A 25,709-nucleotide genomic window follows, 5' to 3' on the forward strand; every position below is an offset into this window, starting at 1 on the left:
CATGTGGGTTTTTTCCTATTTTTTTCATACTTGCTGAAGTGTTGTCTTACGTTTTTTACTTGCTATATTATGTGAACTGCTTAAAAAAGCCTTTTAGAGCCTAGCAGGTAGTTGAATTTCAGACTGGCTCTGTTTAAAACAAAACAGTAGTCTTTGAAGCTCCATAATTTTTTTTCTGAAAATAACAGTAGTGGAATTGATTCCATCACCTTCTAAGGAAACAAGTTGAAAGAGAAATGTCTTGGTTAGTAGTCCAGACATCAAATGTATTCTGAAAGCATTTGAAATCAAGCTAGAGTCAGCCATAGTGGAGGTAGGGAAAGCTAATATAAATCACTTCTCAGTCTGCACTGCCAAAGTTGATTGAAAAGTTAAAAATAAAGACTGTAAGTATGGAGCAAAGTAGAGCATTTAACTTTATTTAAAGAATGTTAATAATACTGGTATCTTTAAGTAAAGCATTTAAGTGAGCTGTCTTTTAAAAGTGGTTTGATATTTTCAAAAGTAAATAATGCATTGTCTTTCTGGCATCTTCAGTTCTGATCTGTGAAGAAAAACGTATTGGCCTCAGTCTCAGAAAATAGATTACTAGAAAACTTATGTTTAGAAGTTGGGCGGAACTTGAAATCAGCTTATTAGACAATACTGTGGGAGCAACCAGTCACACATGAATGGTGTTCAGGTGTTTTGTGTGGAGTGATTCTTGATGTAGCGTGTTCCAGCTGCAGCGACTGTAAGCTTTGTCCGGGGGAGTAGGAGCATACAGCAGTGGTCTTGAGGAGCAGCAGTTAGCTATGGCTCATGGAGATCTTAGTGGCTGTCTGCTTCAGAAGTGTTGCTGTAAGGTGTACAGATCACACTGCCCATTCTGAGAATTCTGGGGCAGTGAATGGGCTCCATAGAGCCCTGAGCGTGGGACATCTTGGAGGACCTGGGTCTCTTAGGGCATGGTGGATGTACAGAAAATGTCTATGCACACTCAAAAAACCATATAAATATATAAAGAATTGTTCCCAGGCATCTGTCTTTTTTTTTTTTTTTTTGCAGACCTTTAAAATTCCAACACAGGCTTACAGTAAATCCTCTTAATAGAAATTTCTTTATTCAGCGATTTTGTTTTGAATGTAGGACCATTTGGATAAACCTGTTTTCCTCTTGCATAACGTACCTTTAGTGAACTATTTTAGTGCTTTAAGATACTGTTTTAATTTGGTTTAGAATTAATATTTGTTTCAGTGGTTACTGCAGACAATGAAAAGGAGGCCTTGTTTTTTTTCTTTAAGGGCATGGAAGTATAAATGCAAAGGAGATTAAAAATCAATTATTAAATCCAGATTTCCTTTATTCTCATTTAATTTCAGTTTACCTCTCTTTGATGACTTCCTGTTAAAGTATTATACTAATATAGGAAATTAAAGATTTTCCTTATATACATTTCTGTATCATTTGAGTTAAAGGATTTCTCATCTCTTTCCTGAAAAATGTATTGAATTAGTCCAATTATAATTTATAGTCTTATAAATTAGTTTCATGTATTCTTATAAATTAGCATTTAAAAGAGAGATGTCTGGACAGAGAGGACACATCTTATTTCTGCATACCTGTGTGTATATATATATATATATATCTGTATATATTTTTTATTAATCTTTTATTAATTATACTAAATTTAGTTTAAGATAGAAATCTGCCTTTGCACCTTGTAGTAGGGTGCAGATACCAGAGGCAGATATTTCACTGGAGATGCATGTAGACCTGTGGAAAAAAAGGATCACTAAACATGCAATCCAAATAAAACGATGTTATAAATGTGGGGTATTTGGCCAAAGAGTGTATATGTATGCATCGCTGTGATACTGTGATGGCATAAGAGAGTTTATGGGCACAGCTGTGTGTGCTGAGGTGAGACGCTTCAGTTGGGAAATCACATACTATGCTATCTTTCATCTTTTTGTCACAATGGCTTTTGTTACTTAAGTAATTTTTAAAGAAGAAAATGAAGAAATACAAAGGCTGGTTGAAGGGAAATAATCTTAGCAAATCATTAACATAAAGAAATGTAATAAAGTGCTAAGAAAAAGGAGAGACTGTAGAACTGGAATGTTGACTGTTCTCTGTGCTTGTCAAAGGACATTAGAATACCATGCTTAAAGTATTTGGCTAAAATTTTAGACGTGGTTTTAGGATGGGCTTTTCTAAGAATGCATCATTTGAATTGAAATGATGAGACTTCTAGTACTTATTGGAATATAAGTGCCTTTTGAAAATGTGCTCAAACTTCTATCAGATTTTTTAAAGTTATAGAATAACCAATTATTAGCCAGTTGTTGCACTTATGGGAATTGTGAATTTCTGGAAAATATTCCTCTGTTTTCTAAGAAATAAAGTTCTGCTCTGTTCTAGGGAATTCATCTGGAAAAAAAGGTTTCTTTGGGGGTGATGGGGACCATCTGTGGAATTCCAAGTATGTGGAAAACCTGGAACAGAGATGGGCAAAAACTACATTGGGAGGCAGTGGATTGAGGATAGGTCACTTTGGTAACCTTGCTTTGAGGAAAGGTCTGAATGCAAGTACTGACCTATCGACCTTTAATTATTCAAGGGTAATGTTATGCGCTTTTCATGCCTAAGTGGTATTTCCATGTCATAATGCTTCTAATCATTCCCAATTTTCATACTGTTTCCATATATGTTTATTTTTTTTGTGCGTATGCGGCAGACAAAACTGGTGACTGTTATATAGTATGCAACCCCTATAGTTCAAGAACATTTAGCTCTGAAGTAAAGACAGGTGAAAGGAAATGCCCCAAGATTCAGTTAACAAATTACATTCTACTGCAGTGTATTAGTAACTTGCTTTATACTGTACTAAGGTGCATTTTTTCCATCTGTTAACAAATTACTTAGTACAATTTTTTTCCTCTAGAACAGTGAAGGCTGTTCAGATGGGTGGAGACCTGGCTGTCATTTCTCTTGCAGCTTAATGTGGCAACTGGATTATATCGTTTAAGACAGGACTTCTGCCCCTGCTTTCCCCTAGTTCACCCAATTTTATTTACAGTATGCAGTGAATAGGTATTTTTAAAAGAAACCACAGAGCACTTTCTTGTATGAAGTCTACAAAAGAAGAGTGGTTCCTTTTTTATAAATGGTAATAGCGTATCATGTTGTAAATAAGGGAGGGTTTAGAAATTATTCTGATTTTTATGCAGAATTTCACAACTTCCTTACTTTTCACTACGTCAGTCTAAAAAGACCTTTAATTCTATCTCCTGCGGGTTTTTCTCCCCATTTCCATTTCTAGCATTATTAAAACAAACAACAACAAAAATGAACAAATACTGAAGTTTTGTAACATTTTTGTAACGATTTCTCATAGATATTTCTTTCATGCTGGAACTATCATAATCATCTGTATTTTAATTTATTTCACTTCTGATGTAATCCTTTCCTTTTAAAGGAAAAGGTTTTGAATTTACAGAGACGTACCTGGAAGGGATTTTAGGTGTCTTACTGGGTAGTATTTATTCCATAGTTTTAACCTACTGTACGAATATCAAATTACAGGTTAAGCAGTGGAGGTGGCTCTACCTTACACGTATGTTAGGTGGATTGCAAGTTACAGCACAGGGTGTTTGGAAGAGGAATGGTTGACACATTTTTCAGTTGACAGCAAGCATATCAAGTACTTTTTGTGCTTTAAATACTCCTATGTGCTTTAGCCATCAACAACCCATGATTTCATGTTCTGTCTTCTGTAATGTGCCTTGGTGTAAGGTATCGAAGCCACTTTCATGGAGCATGTAATGCTCTGCTTTTGGTACATAACTATTGCTTTTTCTAACATATCTATTAAAAGTGTCCATAAACTCTAAGTGGAAAATGTAGTTGCATTGGCTAGGCATTCCTGCAAGTAATGCCAGCCAATCTTTGTGTAGAGAACAAAATAGGTCTTTTGAGTCTTGTCTGTGCCTGAGACTGGAAATGAATTTCCAGTTGTTAATTGTAGGTGGATGCCACAGTTGCGTTTTTTTAACCTTACTTCTCTGAAATGTAACTTTGTACTCTTCCCTTAAGCTTACCTGCATCAAACCTACCTGGGTAGTTGCTTCAAGAAGTGTAAACAGGTGACTCAATACACGTGGTTTTTGTAGGACCTTTTCTCTATCACTTCTCCATGGAAAACAACTCTGGAGTGTCTCAAGTACTAATTTTAGACTGGCTAGAATACAGTGTTCCAATATTGACTATGCTGATTAGTCTCAATAGAGCCATGTAAATCTGGAGAATATTTGTTTGTACTTGAACTTCATAAAAATATTTAAGAGTTGACTCTGTTCTAAGCAATGACATTTGTTTATAATCCTGGTTTCTTTTCCATGAAGTGGGAACAAATACAGTGGTACTGCATTTCTTCTGATAGGGATGCATTGAAATCCTTTGAAGTGTAGTGGATTATTAAGTGTGTATTGTAGCTGTTCATCAGCCTTTTGAAAATCAAAGACTTATGCAATTGAGAATGTATAGAATTTATGATTTGATCTTAAAGCAAAATACCCTCCAAAATATTCAAAACAAAACCAAAAATCAATTACAATGTTCATCAGTGGCCTCTCTTGTCATCTCATTTGTTTATGGTTGTTTAATCCTGGGATAAATCTGTCCTATTCTCCTCAACGATGCGTTCAAGTCAGCTTCTGAGCTTCTCTGCTTTCAGAGCACGGTGAAAGCCTGTGGGAGATAACAGATAAATGGAAGCCACTGCTCTTGACCCTTTCCCACCTGTATGATGGATTAGTAGTGAATTCTCAAGACCTCTGTGCAGACAAGAGGAGCAGCAATGACTTCATGATATTCGGAGTTGTTCTACTAGAGAGGTATCCCTATGCCTCCTGTGCAGTTCAGGAGGTGGATGAATGACTGGATGAATGACAAAAGGGTTGCAAGAGCTTTGCACTCCAGTCCTGCTGCTTGTCAGCTGCATTTCTTTCCCAGAATCACAGAATGATCAGGGTTGGAAGGGACCTCAAGGATCATGAATCTCCTACCCTCCACCACGTGCAGGGCCACCAACCTCCCCATTTAATACTAGATCAGGCTGCCCAGGGCCCCATCCAACCTGGCCTTGAACACCTCCAGGAACAGGGCATCCACAACATCTCTAGGAAGCCTGTTCCAGCACCTCAGCATTCTCTCTGTAAAGAATTTCCCCCTAACATTCAACCTAATTCTCCCCTCCCTCAACTTAAAACCATTTCCCCTTGTCCTGCTGTTGTCTTGCACCTGCAAGCTGCATGGGGGAAGCAGAGGAAGCTTTCTTATGGCTTGCAGTAATTCTGCATGCATGAGAGCAGTTGCAGCAAATACTGAAACCCAATTCATTCTATGTCTTTAACACTGGGAATGTAACTCTGCCTTTCAGATTGGAATGGTAGTTTAGTCTTCTTGTACCAAGAAAACATTTGCATGTGTTTGTCCAAAAGATACACACACACACATATATATATATATGTGTGTCTGTATGTAGGTATATATACAAACATACATATAAAAGTACACACGTATATATATTTTGTACTTCCCTTGAAAACAGATGGATCAAGTTTCACACTGGATATTTAGCTAAATACTTGTCCTAATAGAGAGCAGAAATGGCTCAGTGTATAAATGGCTGGATAGCATGAAGTGCTGTGCATGAAAAGCACGTAATCTGTGGTTGTGGGAAAGTATGAGTAAGAATGGAGGGAGAAACCAAAGCAGACAAGGACTCCACTGCGTATGAGATCACCCTTAATTTTAATGCCTTCACCTTGGAGAGTCTCTCAGACAACTTGCAGCATTACAACTACAGAAAAACTGAATAGAACATTACTGGAATGGTTTGAAATATATTTGCCTTCAGTCTATGGCAAAGTTGCAATGGTTTTATTTCTGTAATAGTATAACTTTGTCTTAGGAAAGGACTTTGTGTTTTCCTGATAACATAAGCACTGGGAGCCTTCGGGTACCTTGGAAAACTGTGGGGGAAATTTTAGTCTTAGAGGCAAGATGGTGGTTTGCCAGTGCTGTGAGTTATAATTTTCCCTTCTGGTTGATAGAACATGGGATATAAGACTTCACGGTTTGTCACTGATGGCTTCTCTCCTGTGGAACCACTTTTTTTCCAAAGTCTAGTTTAGTTTCTCTTGAGCAGAAGATTTATTTGTACCTTTTGGTTATTCTTTTTTATTTATATACACTTTTAATTTGGTGTCTTCCATTTGTTTCATTGACATGCCACTATAAAATTGTAAGCTTGAAATGGTATTGCAGAAATTTTGGATGATTCTGTCCCACATAAAGAATGAAATTATTTAAGAAACAAGTAGTTTAACAGCAGAGGAAAAGTGGATTTAATACAAGTTGTAGTGATATTGCTAAGGTTGCTAGTACTCATTAACAGATAGCCTCACAGTTTGTTTCGAAAACTGGAAGAACCTATGCTCTTGCAGCAACTAGATAACGATGATATACTGACCTGTTTATATCAGGTAGATAAGGAAGTTCTGCTTGAATAAGCTAATTTTGTGAAATCAAATATTGTGTGATCAAGGCAAGGAGCTAACTGAGCATGCATAAATACTGAGTTTGCCCAGTGAACACAGTGAGGAAGAGCTCTGACTTCATCCCAAGGGTCTTGGGATCACCACCACAAAAAGACTGAGCTTGTGCAAGGAGGCAGAACCCTCTATTAGTGATTTTGAGGAAAGTACTGAATATGTATGCACTACTGAGAAAAGCTTTTGCATATGTAAGACAAGTAATGTATATAAGATGAAGATCTTTTGTGCAAGTTATGCAGGGTAGGTGGAGAATGTCCCCAGTGCATCCACTGCTGATAAGAAAGAATGCCTGCTTTCTAAGCTTTATGGTATCAGATTCAGTTTCAGATGGAATGCTCTTATTTTTTCAATCGATGTTGTGAGCTTACTCAGCTCCGTGCCTATATTGCAATCATATTTTTTTCCCTGATAAAACATGTAGGTACAAATGATTGCAAATGCATTAAATCAATTTCATTCTATCATAGCTTTCTGTCATTTGCAAACTAAACCCACTGATGAAAACTGATGTCAAGTAAAGTTATGTTTCTGCTGTCAAATTGCACATTTATTTATGTTGTGCTTATATGTGTTACAAAAGAGTTACTCATGGACTTTTTCATTAGAATCCAATCTTTTTGCCTGACAGAGGATGCATCACGTGAAATCTTGCAGCTCCTCATATTGTAGCACTTTTCTATAATCTGTCTCTCTTAGAAGCTTTCTAATGGCATCTATTCATTTTCTCAATAGATTTTAAATACTACTGATCCTGAGCAATTTGTTTAATAAGGCTCCAACTATCTGTGTAATTATTCCAATCTGTGCCTCTTTCTCAGCTTTTGCCTGCAAGGCTGATAAATGGGGCAAGGGGAAAAGGGCAGCCTTGTGCTCCAGGCTTTAGAGCACCGGTCCCACTTTGTCTCTGGCATTCCCAATGGGGAACTCCCTTTGAAAGGGCTGCTGTGACAGAACGTGCAGGAGAGCTATGGAAATATTATTCAGCTTTATTTAAGAAGTCTAAAGTAATATCAGTCGTGGCAAACTGCTTCCTTATCTTGTGAAATATTACATTTTTATGACTACTGTATCGTTTCCCAGCATTTTGCTGCCATAGTATCACCTTACTCATGAAATCCATGATTATATCAGGAACAGAGTGAAGTTTCTCTCTTTGTGCTTGGAGAGTTAAAGAGGAATGATAACTTTGGTCTGGATTATAGGCGTTTTTTATGCAATTTAGAGTGAATGCTAATGATGAATCATCTTCATGTGTTTATAGCCACTGACGGTTTTAGCTGCTGTTTTGGTTATGCACAAACCAAACCATGGTTATGAGATCAGATACATGGATATCAAATCTTGGTTACATGGTGTGCAGAAGCACAGTAGAAGTTGTACTGCATGTCTTTTCTGTATTTGTTTCCCAATACTTTCTAGACTTTTCTGTCTTTCTGAGAATAAAATAAGGAAAAGATGTTATGCATTTTAACTCAGCCCAGACTGGTAGCATATGGTTAAATGCCAGCTGAAACATTTTTTGTTCAGTGTCACCTTTAGATCAGAAAATGAAATGTGAAATATATTAAGGAAAAGAACAGAAAGTACTCTCAAATAAGAAAGCATGCTTTTTAGTAGCTGTAAGGTTACATGCAGTGTCATGGTTAAAACAAGATTATAGACCTACCTTGTCTAAAGTGAATGTACCTCCATTTGTATATTTAACATTATCTCAGCATGGGCAAATTTTTCTTCTTGGGAAGTTCAAAAAAACAAAACAAAAAGACTTGCTTTATGCTTATCCAAGACCTTTGCCTTTTCTGTTCAGGAACGGTTTATTGGTTTGTTTTTTTTTCTTTTTTCTTTCATTCTATTTATGTATGTCCATGAAGTTTGCATTTTCTTCATTGAAGCACTTGTGGCTGTGGATGGTGTTACCATCCTCTCCTCCAAATACTTCCCATGAGAAGGCAGAAATCAAGTGCTCTGTGGGAGACAGGATTGAGCTAGGTTTTCTGGAAAATGATCACCTTTGAGATAAAAGCCAAAGTCATTACTTTTGAGCCTGTAAGTAATTCTCTTATGACTCTAAAACCTTTGCTCCAGAGGAGAAGTTTACTTTAGCCTAGACTTTAGAGTAGGATTTAAATTAGTATTGAATTATATATTATACTGCAGTTTTTAATCCTAAAATTGCTGTGCTTGTTTGTGATCTGCATTCCTTTGACCTCAGAGGTTTATGCCCCTTACTGGGGAGCAACCTTCTGTACTGCCAAGCAGCTGCCAGGTAAGTAATCCTGCAAAGACTTGCATTGTGAATGGATAGACTTCCCCCCTCTCACAGTGATGCTGCAGGACTGGAGGGGAAAGAGTGAATTAGAGCAATGATATTGCACATCAGTGTTCTGAAATACTAATATGGAGTGTCCGGGAATCAAGTAGCTTAAAAAAAACACCTTTTCAACCTGTAGCTTTGTGTGAACACCAGGCAAACCTTTAGGATCTATAAACAAAATCTGAGTATTTCAGAAATCATATGACCTTATGCACGTAGCCTGATGCGAGTGGAAGGGTTGGATCTCCAGTATTCCTTTTGAACATCAGATTATAACAACTGGAGGACAACATATATTCTAAAAGAAAAAGGATAGGTACTTGAATAAGACCATTATCTGCAAATCTGTATTATTCAATTATGACCTTGCGAAAGTTTTACTGTTCCAGTATTGTGAAGGAAATGATAAATATTTGGCCACTGTTTGGGATAGGAATGAAATTGAGACATTTTGCAACTCTTGAATTGGTGTTGATATGTGTAAAACTACTTCAGATAAGATAAGCAGTGACATAGTAAAGATTTTGTAGGAGCTGTCTAAATGAATAATTTCTTTTTTGCATTCTAGTGTGCTAATGGAGTGGTTAATTATACAGATTTGTGAAAGAAGAAAAAGCTCTGGTCCTCCTGTTTCTCCTTGTCTCTGTGTTCTTGTGCCTTTGTTCAGTCTGTGAAATTGTTTTTTCTTACAATGCAAAAATGTAGAACATTGTTTCTCTTCTATCTTCTTCAGCATCCTTGTGTAGCTGTTGTTCCATCTTCATTTTCACTTGCTTCCAGCCTCAAGGTATAGTTTTCCAGGCTAGTCTTCAATCCTACAGCTGTCTGGAAAAGCTTTTGCTGAGGACTTCATTAGAACTTGCATGACTTTATCATCAGAACTCTGCATAAAACTAATCTTGATCTCCATGCTACTTGTGAGGCATTTGATCTCGCCCTAAGATTTATGATCTCTGCCATAAAAGTTTCAGCTGACTCCCTTTGTATTGTATGGTTTCCTGTGCTTATTGCAACAAGGAGGAGTGATCCTTAGTGTATCAGGCATGTTAATTATTTGAGTGTCCATTATTATTTTTATTAATGTGTATCACATTGTTTCATTATTCCATGGTCCCAGTTAAGATGTGATGGAAACCTGTGTGGTCAAAGATTCCACAGCAGATTGCAGTGCTACTAGCTTCTATAAACTGACACACATAAAAGTGTAATAATTTTCCTTGTGAAACAGTGTTGTTGAGTATTTTATTACCAGTTCGCTGCCTCTTCAAGGGACATTTACCATGCAGTAAATACATGACTAATTATATACCATCACTGGACTTTTTTTTTTTCCAGATATCATTAGATTGTTACCTATCACAGCAGAATTGGAAGGTCTGTATTGTTTTGTAATGAATTAAATCTTCTTTCAGAATATCAGTAATCATTTAAAAAACTTATTTGCCCACAGGGTGGAGTTCATTTCTTTTCTTCTTGGAAGCTGAATAGCAGAAAGGGGCATTTCAGCTTTTCCCGATAAAGGTAAGACAGCATCCATTGATATGATAAGACACAGTTCATTATCATGAGCTCATAGAAAGTTTGTCAATGGAGGGTTTGTTTATTCTATGTTTTTTTTTTTGTTCAAGTTCTGTGCTTTGTAGTAAGTTCGGTGTGTGATAACATAAGTTGCATTGGGAATGGAATGTGTAATTTTACCACAGGTATCAGTAAAAGCACTGAAGATAAGCAAGTACATGTAGATCAACATGACAAAGTGGATAGCAATTTGTTCTACCGTTGAAGCTTGTGACATTTTCCATATGTTATTCAACTGGCCTGCCCAACCGTTGTCCATAATACTTACACATATTCAGTGAGAACTCTTTAAATAAGTAAAAAGAGTTGTCCATGCCTCTTCTCAAGGACAATGTACTGACTTTCTCTGTATTGCTGCATGAGAGCTAAAAGTCTTAAGACCTATTTAAATTGTGATATGCCTTCAAAAATAAGTAGCAAATGCCTATCCAACTTCTTGTTACTGGAAATAGAGACGAGGATAAAATTCTGGAAATCTCCTCTGAGATGTTTTCCCCAATGATCTTTGCTTTCCATTGTGCTAAAATATCTTTTTATAACTGCTACACAACATGTTAGAAAGATTTAAAGGTGCAGAGTGTAACTTAGTATTGACATGCTAGCTGCACATTTTGATGCCAAAATTAGCATAAAGCTATTGGCTTTCTTTATCTCCTTTTGGCAAATTTTGAAAGGTATCTATAGGCAAGTTTAATTTGGATGACTGCAAAGATTTGTGTTGTCTATTTTAACAAAGGCCACGCTTGTAGCAGATTGTTCATCTGTGTGTCCTGCATGCTGTGCCATACAGGTAGGCCCTGCAAATCAATTCTGTTGCAAGACTTTACCAGTTTACACATGCTTACTATACTATAGTCTGCATCTAGAAAGAGAGCGAGCTATAATCTTCATGCCTTTGAGGTTGTATAGGCTGGTAGACATGAAGAGTTGCATTGCCTTCCTGCTTAGCAAACTATACAGAAAAATATATTTTTGGTATAAACATTTTCTTTCAGATTCTTTGTCTGGTTTATGAAATTATGGTTTGTCTTTGATCACCTATTCCCTGATAATATAAAAAATTCTCTTGAGTTCAGTAAAATTCTTCAAATGTACCTTGGTGCAACTCCTCTCCCCTTCCCTTGCATCTCATGAAGCTGTTGCCCCTCATTTCAAAAGTTCACATTTTATCACTGTTCTTTTTTGTTTACTCAGTGTGCATAATCTCAAAGGCTAAACTGCTTTTGGGTGAATTCTAAATCAATCCTGAAAGGGGAGAGAAATTTTCCTGCTGAAGTGGTACATCTCTTGGAGGACTTGTGGACCCTTAGTAAAGGAATCTGTTTCAGTGTTAGACTGCTAAAGACACGGGGAAAAATTCCTATGCCAACATACATAAAACTGTATTAATAATAATTTAGAGATAAATTAATATGGCCTAAACTTAATCTCATTCTAGCAAAACCTATGTTGAAGGAAATGAGGATTTACTGGGTTAGGATCTAATTGAGTTTGTTTTTTTCTCTCTTTAATTTTTTTATTCTTCTCTGCATTGGAGAACTCATTTCAAATATATTTAAATATATAGTAGTACTGTGTCTAATGTGTTAATTTGTTGGTTAGAGTCGAATAACTTTCTTCCTACTGTAAGACTCAAAGTCCCAAACTGTAATGAAACAGAATGCTCTTGCATAATAATAATAATAATAATTATTATTATTATTTGCATTGAATCAGAGTTGTTTCTCCTTGGAGACTATGGTTCTTGTGCATCCATTAAAAATTTCCCGGTGATATCTGTAATAGGTTAGATCCAGCTCACTGCACTTATTTCTTTATTTGGAGAAATTAGATATGTTTGCAGTCCCTGGGGTGTTTGGTTCCCTGTAGGTGCACAAAGCAGCCTGTGCAACAGATTAGCAAGTCTTTGCATGGGCTTGGTTACTCCATGGGAGTGTAGAAGCTACGAGTTTGTACTCCAAGCTTATCAGTAGACTGGGTTTAGGAATTATACTTATTGATAGAAATTCCCAAATGTGATCAGTGACAGATTTGGTTCTTGTCTGCAATGAATCAATGCTTATGTAGATTTGTGGGAGCAACTTAAGCTGTACAAGGTAGAATCACTGAATAGTATCACTGAACAAAAGTACATTATAATTTATGAGCTCTCATACTTTAGTGTACCATAACAATTCTTTCAGGTTAAATACTCTTGCAGTATCTGTAGGTTTCATGAAGAAAAATATTTTAACTATACCCTGACTTCAACCCCTGGTCTGCTGCAAAAAGACTGTCTTTGAACACTAAGTTAATTTAGATTTCTTTTGACATTACATGCTTCCACCTTATATGCTGGAAGTTTTAAACTCTAAGAATTGTGTATAATGATAGTACAAATAGTTTGATGACTGACAATGCAAGTGGACTGCAAATTCAGTTATGCTTTCTGCTGGGAGCAGACCAAGTTAATGTTTTAGAATAGTATTATAACTCAAGCCTCAAGGAGGCTGAGGGAGGAGGAGGGTCAGAAATTGTCGTTCATCTTCCCTATGTCTTTTCCTTCCCTCAGATATAATTAACAGTGTAATTTTTTTAATCATAATGTAGTTTAAGTGCAAACTTGACAGTCCTTCCCATGTGTGTCTTAATTCTTTTTTCCCTGGCCTTTTTTAAAAGTCATGAATTTCTTGGGGCAGAAACAATCTTCATATTAGTCTGTTTTAGAGCAGAACACAATTTTTTTGCTTATTCTTCCCACTGAACAGGGCTGTGTCAGAAAGCAAAGGCTGTCCCCAGTAATAATATTTGTCTCAAAGGAGCTTGACCTTCTCTGTGATGTTATTGGAAACAAAATGCAGGAATGCATAATATCAGAAACGGAGCAAGGAAAATAGGATGGTTGTTTTCCTTAAATATGAGCAGATCACTGACACTGCTCAAATGTTTGTTTTACTGGGGGAGCCTAAATTTCCAGGTAGTTAGACATTTTCTTGACTTGCTTATTTTGGATATTTTCACAAATTGATTGTAATCCAATTATCAAAGTATAATGTCAGGCCTCAGAAACAGACAGTAACTGCTGTTGAAAATATTTATTGCAACTCTTCCATTTAAGGAGCACTGAAAGACAAATGCTGTTTATACTTCATTTATTGCATATAGCTGACAGCAGAGTCGATGAATTGATGAAACATGCAGTGGCTGGGAATCATCCTTCTGAAAATGTTCTCAGAACTTTCAGGTTACTAATAAATAGCTTAGTTGCATGTTATGATGCAACAGAGCAAGGCTGATCTGTGTGGAAAATTATGCAAGATAACACCTTGTTTCCTTTCCTGTTCCACACTATAAGTAGTTCATTTCAGATCACTGGTAAGCAACTTTCAGCTTGGAAATGTGAATAATAAAAGACATATGTCTTGAGGAATCTATTTGGTTAACATACATCTCTTTCTTATGTTGTTGCTGGTTTTCTTTTGTGTCTGAAAGTTGATTAGTACAGGTGATGGAGTGAGGGAGAAGAGATATTACCCACCAGGTAAATTTAACTGCAATTGAAAAACTGTGTGTTTACGATTGACTCTTATGTTGGGTTAGAGAATGAGTTAGCTCCCGAGGAAACTCTAGAAAAACGGAGGAGTAATGCTTAACTTTAGCTATAGCTATATTCTTTTAGAGTAGGGAAGAGGAGTCAGTGCCTGCTGACAGGTGAGGTACAGGATTTGGGAGGGGCCAAACTAATCCTAAGAGAATGCATGACTTAAAGTGCTTTTTTAGCAAGGGATGAAAAAGGGAAAGATGGGCGGTTAGTGGCTGATTTATTACTCAACTTGGAAGAATTGAAGCTTTGGGAAGGTTGGGAATGAGATTTTCTTGAGGGAATCACACAGTGCGTGGCAGAATCGCTATCCAAAGTATTGGCTTTGATGTGATCCAAAGGAAAAATCTTGTTCAGGTATTACATTGAAAGATTAATTAGAAATAAAGTAAAACAAGGTGTTGTGGCAAGGGCAGGATAACTTCATCTTTGTAATCTTGAGGTATCAAAAGTAGTATGTAAGTACAGGATCTAAAAGCCACCTTATCTTGGTACACAAAGTACGATTTGCATCTTCCCTGGCCTTGAATTAAAAGGCAAACTTTTGTTAGGATGCCTAACAAGTTCTTGTCATTCGTAGCAGAAACAAGCCTGTGATATCCTGTGGAACAATGAATAATTTTCATTATGAATGCACGTCTTGGGGGTCTGTGAAGTTGTGCACTCACTTCTGGGAAGGTGATGGGTGGCAAGTTGAGAGTAAAATAGGAAGAAGCTGTGTAAGAGTTGATTTTTGCTGACTAAGCATATTTTAACTGGATTCCTGAATATCAGTGTTAAAATATTGACATCGTCAACCAATGCTGCCTACTGGAATAACCGAAATTGCTTTGGAAATAAGCTGATGGTTGCAGTTTCCTGTCTCTAATGATGACTACCTAATGCTCAAAAATTTGACGTGATGTGTCAAAATAGTAAAGTAGAAGCACTGTGATAATGTACTGATTTGAAATCAGTGGGACTGAAGGACACAGTTAAAATAAATCACATGTTGCTCCCCTGAATAGTGGTAACTGAACTTTGAATACATTTCTAGGGAATGTATTTGAAATGGTAGCACAGCCTTTCATGATATGATTGGGACGTTGAGGTATTTAACAGCCAAATTTGGCTTGAAGTACTGCATGTTGATTATCATTGCTTTGCCTGCAGTTCAATTATTTGGATAATATATTGCACAATCTATTGGCATGTTGAATGCATATGAGTGTTTGTGGAGGTGAACAAACGGGAATACTTATTTGCTAATCATGACTCAAAGAGAAAAGATTAAGCCTTCTGTAGAGATCAGACTGCTGCATTGAGAAAATCAAAGTCCACGTTCATGAGCTAAACCATGTTTGACATATTAGACTTTGATTTCTCCAGGAGACGCTATGGTATTTGGTTGTGTTTTTAAAAACCACAAGTGTAAATTAGAACAAGCTAATTTTATAATTATTCCCCACAGACACACAAGTAATTTAGTCTCAAACATGTTTATTTTATAAAGACACAATCATTCAAAAAAAGAAGTGCTGAGAAACCACAAGTGGTTTGAGCAATAGAGGCTTAGAGCTTTTGCAATCATGCACGTGTTTAAAATGTGGTAGTATTTGTTTAAAAGCTGTGGAGTACTCCGTCTTTCTTTGTGGCTTCGTGACTGTCCTTAGGAGAGACTAAGAAACTGAGGTGTTGTTATGGTGATGGCAACATTAGTCACTAATTTATGTTAAATTCCAGGAAAGCACTCTGTTTTTCAGATTTAAGGAACTCAGAACATAATCATATTATTTTAAGATGCTGCTGGAGCAGAGACTGCTTGTGAGACCAAATTGAGAATGGGACTTTAAAAAAATATTTTTAAATCCTGATATTTGATACATTGTTTGTTCTGAAGGAACAGGGGTACCACTTAAATGTAGATATATATATATACTTTTTCCTGTCTCTGTAGCTTGAGAAATTGATCATTGACAGAATTTGAAAAGGGCACTATATACCAGTGTGTTAAAATAAACTTTATAGATATAACCTGTATATAAATCTCTAGAAAGATCCTTAGATATGATACACTGATCTTTATAATGACTACATTAACATGTTCATTGACTCACATCAGTTCTCTGAGAGATACACAGACATGACTTAAAAGGAAACAAACATCTGATAATGACAGAAGTTAAATGCCCTACACTGTCTTATGCAAGATATAATGTGGTGATTTTTTTTTTTTTTTTTTTTTAATTTTCAGTAGTACTGACAATAGCAGTACAATTTAGAGATGACCACCCTCAAAAGCTCTGCACTGAGAGCAGTAATCTACCAGCTACTTAGTATTTTCTTTTTTTTACCAGCAAAGATTAAGGTAACAACTTGAGTTTGGCTGCCTTGAGCTCTCAAAGGTGAATTTTACCTTCCTTTCTTTAAGGTACTTCTTAAATAAACCTATATTCATGTTTTTGCAAGTATTACTATTTCTTTTTTTTTTTTCTCATTTTGAGGGAAAAAAAGGAGACCTCTGGTTTTGGTGTGGTTTTATATATATAAATATATAAATATATAAATATATAAATATATAAATATATAAATATATATATATATATACCTATATATATACCTATATATATACCTATATATATATATATAGGTTGTTTTAAATATCTATACTTGCAGTTACTTCCTATGGTGCAGATACAAAACAGATGTCTAAGTACACCTAGGTAACAAACAGATTTTTTGCATTTCCTGTGTGAATTTTTAGAATCAAATAACTAATCCTAGATCAGGCAATGTATCATGTTTTAAATCCAAGTGTCTTGCTTCATACAATTCTGGAATAAGTTATCTAGCTGTATTTGAGGTTTACTGCAGCTGGAACTGATATTTAAATCTTTATTCCTAGGTTATTTTTGAAAGACCTTCTGGAATCAGGCACCACATTTTTCAATAATGGGATTTAGGACCATAACTTCATATAAGCTTGTAAAATTTCAAGCCCTGTTCAAAACAGAATATTAGAGTTGGGAAGCCAAGGTAACTTGAATTACAAAAAACAAACAAACAAAAACAGTTAGTAAAATTAAATACTAGACCTTTCTAGCAATTTCCTTAATTTCTAGTACAAAATGGTGGCAAGTATTTTCCAAATGGATCAGTTGGTTTCTTAAGTGAGTATTTATTTTCAGTCTTTCAGTTTGGAGAATTAATTCACTTCAGGCAACTTTAGGCTCTGTATAACATAGTAAAATATATTTAGAACTTTCATCTGATTTCTATATAAGTTTCTTAATACTTTAAGTTCATTCGTTTTGTGAAAAGTACCAGTTTCACAGCTGCAGTGAAAAATCAGATATTTAACTTAAGAAATATAGTCCTAATGAGAATAGAGTTTAGTGGATTGAGGAAAAGAATTCTTTTAAATTTCCATGTCAAACTTCTGCATCGACTTATTTTGTTCTGATCTGCAATATTTTAATACTGGTCCCCAGGCTACCAAACTAATCTAAAACAGGGACTCCAAACCTTGGTCTTTGGTCAACAGTCCAAGTCATTGCTCTTTGCTCTAATAGTTATGCCTTCATATTTACATTTCCTATCAGCAAATGTGTGTTTTAAATCACTGAGTGCAGGTTTCAAGATTTCATCCCAAATTTGAGAACCTTATGCAGCAAAGATTCTGTGTGCTGTATCCTCAGTCAGCAATATGACTCCCATTGGTGCCAGTTGGTCAGAGCCTTTGCTGGCAATTCTTCTCTATTATGTCACTTTGTTAATTTATATGCTATGAACATGATTTTGTAGTTTTAGTCCCTAAAGTCCTGCTTTTGAGCTCTTGCAGGAATGTGTGTGAGATGTAATTTCAAAGTTATAATGTAGGTGCACCATTTCACAGTTTTCATCTAAAAAAAAATATTCGCAGCTGAAGTATTTGTTCACAACTGAATATAAAATCCTCAAATGTCTTCATCTTCAAATTGGTGTTTTACTTTTAATAGTTACCAAAGATAAGTGCTGTTTATGCATGTTTCATATCAGTTTTAATGCTAAATATTTATGCATTTAGTTTTGTTTGTTATCTGCAATATTCGTTTTATTCATTTTGATTTAAAATATTTTATGCCTCTAATATACCTTATGGTTCTTGAGTTTAGATGTTGGGCTTACAGTTTTTGGAATATCAGTTTTGACAGGTGGGAATTAATGTTCCATGAAGTCTTTGTAGTTCTTTGTTGTGCAAGGAAGATATAATAGGTGACTTTTTTTTTTTTATTTGAGTGACTTTTCACCTGTATTTAGCCGTTTATGTTTGTTATGAATGTCATCATTCACAATAAAAAATAAATATAATGAATATTGAAGGGCATAAAAGAAACTTTCATTATTTTGTAATGAAACTAAGCATTACACTTTTAAAATAGCAGCAATCACACAAAGCCTACAAGTAAAATTATTCATATATTTCTAGCATTTGTAGGCATATGAATAATTGGACTAGACACTACTGCTATGAAGGAGAAAAAGGAAGAATCTTAGCAGATGTGGTACCTTGTGAAGAGAGCCTTAGGGCCTTAAGTAGACATTTCTCACTTCCTTTTAGTTTCACATAGCCATTCAGCGTGGGAATTCTTGTTCCTTTTTTTTTTTTTTTTTTTTTTTTTTGCATGATCACCCTTCAGTGTTTTTAAATTGTAAACATAGTAAGTTTTTGCTTCAAAGACTGCCTAAAGAACATCTTCTATGAGGTTCATAACATTGACCATGAGAAAATAAGTTATTGATAGGTGAAAAGAGAGGGAGGGAGAAAGGAAAAAGGACTAAACCACTAGCTACTCCTATGAGAATTCCTAGCTCTGTCAATACAAAGATACAAACATAAGTATGCATGCTGGATCTTTTGACAAAATAAAAAGACCACTGAACAATAGGAGGTGGTAGGTACAGAAACCTAGGAAGCTATTTCCATAATTCCACGGAATAAAAATGCTTGTAAGTGACAGATAAATTTTTCAAAACTCTAAAGAAATACATTTTATTTTAAAGGTATTTAATTCTAGTTGTAATTAATGATACTTTATAGGTGTTGCATTTCTAGTAGTGCAAAATATATTAGCTCTGTAAAGACTCTATCTGAATGTATACTCAAAGAACTTTTTATTCAGTTTTCCTCCATTAGTCTATATGCAGTTAAAAGCTACAATTAAAATGTCATCTCAGATATTTGAGCATTGAATTTGTTCAAGGTTTTCAGATCTGTGTCCAAAAGATTTAAAAAAAAAAAAAAAAAGCAAGAAAATAATTATACAGTACTTCAAACACGGTACATGCTCCTGTTTGGCTGCCAAAATTACCCTTATTTAAAATGATAGAGATTTACAATACTTGTGTGTGTGGTGGACAAATGGAAATGAAAATGTAATTGCAAACACTCATCAAAACCTCCAGCTTTCACTTAGCTTCAGTTGAAGTACAGTTTATTATGAAGCGATGCAGTAAAGCTGGTAGGATGGCTCTGTACCTCTTCTGCTTTTCTGTGCTATGAAGTTTTTGCAACCTTTGTAGAGTAACGGGTCAATGTGAAGCTGCAGTTACCATCTCAATGAGCCATGGCATAAGACTATTTTTACTATACACTGAATATTAGTGTATCAATTTGATATTAAATATGTGAACAGTATTGAAGTAAGTTTGTCAGCTAACAGTTGTCAGGGAACAGTCTGAGATTTTTCCCCTCTTATTACAGTAAAGATGAAGTTTTTCTCACTTTTTAATGAGGGACAGCTTTCTTTCCTCCTTTCCCACAACCTCTCCTCCAACACCGATCTTGCTGTCCTTAGTTGTCATAATGTAAACAGTTTTTGTAAATGGGAGTCAGACTATAAGATAAATTTCCATTTAAACTATTATCATTTTTTCAGTATTTTATTGCATGTTTTATCTATCTATGTCAGATGATGGTGCAGTATAATTTCATATTAGGAAATGCTATTAACAAAGGGTTAAAAGTTTTCTCCTTTGCTTTTATTTTATTTTAAACATCAGTGTTTTCAAATTTTGGTCAATTTGTGGGCTTCTTGCAGTAGATGTGGGATTGGTGAAGATTGTTGAAGATAAATGCAGGCCAGTTAAAGCAGTTCATCTCTAAGAAAAAAAGGTGATCATGTGGAAAATGTGATCTTGAGAAAATGAGAAAATTATGAGAGGAAAAATAATTGTCATGTTCCAAATGCACGTGGATGGGCACACACACTTCTTCCATGTATAATCACGTTACAGTCCAGGCTAAAGTGAACAGAGCAGTCTATATAGATAAGTAATCCCTGCAATGTGGAATGTAGGAGGCGAAAAGCACTGCTGAACATCAATTGATTTATCTTTTATAGCATTCTATGAATAAATACACTTGAAAGTAAGCTCTCCAGGATTTACATTTATGCGTAGTTGCAGTATTGTCAAGAATTTCAGAGTATTCTCTTGTCTTGACTCTGAACTTTTGAAGCCTTTGTTCAGATATAGTCATCATTTACATTTATAAATTTGGCATCCAAATATCCACCGGTAACAGTTTGCATCAAAGAAATTCAAACCAAATGTGCAGATTTAAAACAATTTATAGAGCACATTTATCTAGTTTGGACCCACTTATTCATGCAATAATTATTCATAAAGGGTTTTGCACAACTGTTTTTTACAGTTTTGCTGTTCATAAATAGCAGTCAGATTGGCAGGAGAGGATTTTGTAGGCTGTTCTGGCAGTATGAACACAAGTAGGCAACATCAGTGCTCAGGCAGGAGAATTTGATGCACAAGATAAACCCTGTATAAACTAACAAGCATATCCCTTGGCTGTATGAAAGAAGATGACAGCTGTAAGGTCACATTAAAGTTCTGAATTGTTTAGGAAAGCTGATGTCTTCCAGCTGGGAAACATCACACAGACAGTTCAGAATATACCAAAGTTTTGGTTTAACAGAAACACAGAAAGTCAACCTGGGTAACTTATCTGCTGTGTTCCCTTGAGCCAGTTCTTCAGAAAGGAGAGTAAGATCTCTCATTAGTCATTGTTGCCACTTGTGAGTTATTAATTTATTATGCTCTTTTATGTCTGTATGTATTTTAGTAAATAGTACTTAGATTAAAGTTAAGTGTATGTATTTGTAAAACCAGATGGATTGGACTTTCAGGGAAAGTTAAGCTTTTTGCCTCTTAGTAAAGCTGGTACCATTCACATACATGTAAAACAACTCTCCTTCCCTGCTTTCTGTGACAGGTTTGGTAGAGCTAGAAGCAAGACTAATGGTTGATGATAAGAGCAAGTTGCAGAAACTCAAATTCCATTTTTTTGGCGTTTTTATTAACAAATCAAGAGCCTGTGTGTACTGGATAACTTCAGTTGAACTTGGTAGAAATTCGTATACCTGCCTCTGTACTCGCAAAGAGGATGCTTCCACAGTGTCCTGTCCCAGAGCTGTGGGTATACAGTCATGGAGTGGTCAGAAGAGTGTTGCGTGAGAACTGAAGGATCGTAACATGTACATTTAGCATAGTTGCTTTACTGAGTGTGCTTTCTACTTTTGATGCCAATACAGTGTGTCTTTGTGTTGATATATAAACAGGAACCCTGGAAATACAGATGCTGCATAATCAACTTCTCCAAAACTCGTGAATGCAACTGTGTCCTTAATTTAGCAAAGTAAGCTGGGATGCAGGAACAGGCACTGCTTGAATAGTAGGTGAGTGAACTCAGCTTTTTGGAAAGTCATTAGCCCAATCCAGTGCCTGATTTAGTGGTATTCAACCCTGTCCATGGAAGGGGGTTGTAACTAGAGTGTCTTTGTCTCTTCCAGCTCAGACCATTCTATGATTCTATGATGAGATAGGTACATTTTGAAGTTTCAGGTGAGCTTTTCCTTTGAGTTGTATTTAGATCAATCAAATACATTCTCTTGCTGCTGTGGTTTGTCTAGGAGTACTGTAGTTAAAGGTCTGATTTCATTGTGCCTTAGGCAACTGCTTCACTATTTTTGAAGTGTTGGATTCAGTCAAAAATGGAGGGGGGAAAAAAAAAAGAAAAGCCCAGGAAATCTTACTGTGGATTTTGATATTTTTCAGTGGCTCCAGGCAAGCAAGGTGATGACATAAAATTAAGATGCATATTTTGGTTAGTGCTTTGGCTATGCTAACAAGGCAAATATAATAATTAGATAAAATTCAGTTTTAATTTCTCTTTTGGTTTCTCATTAGGTTTTGCCTTTGGGTATAGTCAGCTGCAGCATGGTTTTACAATTTATCATGTTGAAAAAGATTCAAGCTTTGGCATGAAAAGCCTTCTGGAAGAGTGAAGGCTCTCTGGGAAGGGGTGGGTCCTTGAAGAAGGAGCTCCAGAAACAACCAAACCTGTAGAAAACTTGGCTTGTTAATACAGTGTTACCCTTCGTGTGCTGTCTCTTGACTAGTCTGAACTCCAGCGTTTCTTTGAAAGTTATCTTGTTCTCTCCAGATTCAGTTTTGCTTGACCAATGGAAGTGTCTCAGCATAGCAGTATTTTGGTAGTTTCTGCAGTAGTTCTATAAGGAGGAGGGTGAGAACTTCCTAGAAAGAAGTGGAAGCTTTTGAAAGCATGCATGCACGTGGAAAGTGCCCTGGAAGGTGACCTCCATCAGCCTGTTTAACTTTGCAGCCACTGGGATTACCTTCTATGTATATAAGCTGTAAATAAATGAATAGCCATAGTAATGGGTTATTAGTTTTTCACCCTTTCCTCTTTAAGAGAAATCTGAGGCGTAGTTGCAATATTGCTACTAAACATGACAAGAAATCTTTACCAAGGCTCTGTTCTTTTTTGATTTTTTTTTTTTAATTTTTTAAATGCCAAAAAAGGAAGATTGTGGTGCTGCCAGTGAACATGACTTACAGAGCAGAGTGAAGAGAAAAGCCCACTAGATACACCAAGGAGGTTTTTTTCCCTTCATCCTTTGCCTAGAACAACTGTGAAGTGGACTTTCCATTCTCAGGTCCCTTGTCATTGTAGGTATCTGAAGGCTGTAAAGTGGCAGCTGGAAAAGTGAATTTAGTTTCACTACTTTGTCTGTGAACACGGATCTTCGTGAGCAGCAGTGACTGCTGCCATTGTTGATCCCACTGATCAGCTCTGGTGCCACATGAAGAGTTTTCCTGCCTGGAGCCTCTGGGGTTGGTGTTTGAGGCTGAAGAAATCTGAGAAGCAAAGAGGGTCATCTAGTAAGTAACACGTGGTTATTATTTTAAAGACCGGCCAATAAATAAATAGATACCTATCAAACAGACAATGTTGGTAGGGAAGGTTTTTTTTGGGGGGTGGAGGCATCTAAAGGGAAAAAAGGTGAAAAGAGAGATGAAAATAGAGATGAAAAAAGAGAGAAGTTGATTGTGGCTTTTTCATTTCCCACTTAATCACAGTCATATGTCAGGCTGCCTGAAATGAGGAGGAAGGGAGGGAAGGCTGTTGAAATCTGTAACGTGCTGGAATTCGATGAGTGCGTGGTGTGCTGTGGTAACTCCTGTGGCTTGATTCTGCCCTGATGAATGGAGCCTTTCCAGAGCTGCCAAGCCCAAAGCAAATGTGGTCAGGGATTTATTACGAAATATACCGAGCTTTGGCATGGGGCTAATTGTGTATAACAAGAAATGTGCTGGAAACTCAGACCTGAAAGGTGACAAATGCAGAAAGTATTCTGTATCTGATGCTGGTGAAAGAAGTTTTGTGTAAGGGACTGTCTGTATGCCCGTGCTTTTTGCTAATGAACTCCCAAACATTACCACTTGTTTTCTTGTTAATAGTTCAAGATAAATGTGGATTTCTTGCTTTTGATATTTATTTCAGAGCCAACATAGAAAGAGTAGTCACTATGTGGCTAAAATAGCTGTAATTCTCAAAGCAAACGGTGGGAGCTGTTCACAAAACAACTGATGCACATGTCCAAGGAGATGGTAGAATAGCAAGTTATGTGAATGAATAGCAACAAAATACTGGTTTTGAGAGTTTGTAACTGAACATGAGCTTTTCAGAAACAGCCAAAGTGTGAAGCACTGGCCTTGAAGATGTTCTGTTCAGTGTCTTCAAGAGACTGAAGACAAAATTGTTTAGCATGACTGGTTTTAAATTTTATTAGTTCTGAAGCATCCCAGAATGCCTTGTGTTCATTGTGGAGAATATAATTTTGCTACAGTAATATTTAATCCAGTGGAAAACATTTTGCTCCTTTTTAGCACCTTTTTCTGTTCTTGGTTTGTACAGTAGTTGCTTTTTAAAATCTTGCATGAGTCTGTGGCATCAGATGTAGTTAAGCTTCATGTCTGTGGCCATGCCAAGGTAAGGAACACTGCGTGTATTTTTGATAACTTGTGCCCTGTTCAATCTGACTGACCCTCCCCTGATGCAGGTCCATGGGTTTATGTCTTTACTCTGAATGGGTCACCAATAGTAGCTTGTTGTGCAAATACTGATACAAGAGCTGATATGGTGTGTAGAATAAATGTCATAAAATTGCCCAAGCACAGAGATTTCTAAAGTAAGGAATGCTTGTAATATCTATCAGTTCTTTTCAGGTTTCTAAGAATGTTAGAAATGTGGAAGAGTTTTAATGTCAGAATAATAGAATCATAGAAGCACCAAAGTTGGAAAAAACTCCGAAATCATCCAGTCCAAGTGTCCATCTACCACTAATATTACTTCACTAAAAGAAGTCCCTTAGCACCACAATGGTAGTGTAAGATTTCTAATGATGCAACTGGTTAGGTCTGAACATGTACAAAGATGCACTGAAAGACTGAGAAAAACAAAAAGGAGAATGAGAACAGAACCAGAGAGAGAAATTCTCTCAAGATGTCTAGAATATTCCATACTTTGGGGTAGAAACACTTTCATATATGCAAGTTGCAGTAGCTTTTGTACACATTACAACTTATCCTTTTACTGAAGTTGGCAGGAAATTTCTGTTTGATTTAATCAGAACTGAAGTAGGATGTAAGCAAGGGATGATGCTGAAGGATGAAAAGCAAATGATACTGTAAGTCATCATTTGCAGAGACAAAATGGATGCACAGCAGATCATAAGGTTTTCTGATCTCTACAGTGTTCCTTCTTGCTGCCCTTTTAGCAGTCCTGCAGTGTAGGGAGGAGAGGATGCTGAATCTTGCACTCCTGGTTTTCCTACACAAGCAGATGAAATGGCATATGTGGAAGAAGGTAAACTGACATTTTCAAACTAATTTTTGCTAAATGATAGACAAGTTAATCCCTCTGATTTCCTGTTCCCAGCATAAGACAGTTTAAGAAGGATTCGTGAAAGATACAGTTTTCACTCTAAAAACATTCTCCAATTTTGTGGGTTTTTTTTCTGAGGAAAGGTTTTCCTTTTCAGTTTGTATTTCTGATAAACACGTAGAAAGAATGAACATACTATTAATTACCCAAGCAAAAAATAATAATGAATAGGAGTGTAATCATGGTCTAGCTGTTAAAAGAAGAGGAATAAGTTTATTGTTAACAGACAGTGTAAAATTTGAGACATTCATCAAACAGCTTCCAGCAGTGTTCTCTGACAGATGAATGTGAATCAGGAGCATGTAAAAGTGCTTTTAAAGACTGCAGTAAAGATGGAATAAGTGTGTGGAG

General features: G+C 36.2%; 1 protein-coding gene across 12 annotated transcripts in view; it reads left to right on the forward strand.

The window, feature by feature from the left end:
• BMPR1B (bone morphogenetic protein receptor type 1B) overlaps positions 1-25,709 on the forward strand; it is a 235,302-nt gene that overhangs the window by 40,047 nt on the left and 169,546 nt on the right. For 5 of the 12 annotated variants that reach the window (XM_048942342.1, XM_048942345.1, XM_048942337.1 and 2 more), the window contains 3 exons: positions 10,367-10,437; positions 21,670-21,786; positions 21,901-21,952. The gene's annotated coding sequence lies outside the window, so the exon portion shown is untranslated. Of the gene's footprint in view, positions 1-10,251; positions 10,291-10,366; positions 10,438-16,958; positions 17,090-21,669; positions 21,787-21,900; positions 21,953-23,274; positions 23,294-25,709 lie in introns of those variants that run through there. The other 7 variants (XM_048942348.1, XM_048942346.1, XM_048942344.1 and 4 more) reach the window with 4 other exon arrangements.

This window comes from Lagopus muta, chromosome 4 (genome assembly GCF_023343835.1).
Source record: "Lagopus muta isolate bLagMut1 chromosome 4, bLagMut1 primary, whole genome shotgun sequence".
In the NCBI taxonomy this organism is placed as follows: domain Eukaryota; kingdom Metazoa; phylum Chordata; class Aves; order Galliformes; family Phasianidae; genus Lagopus; species Lagopus muta.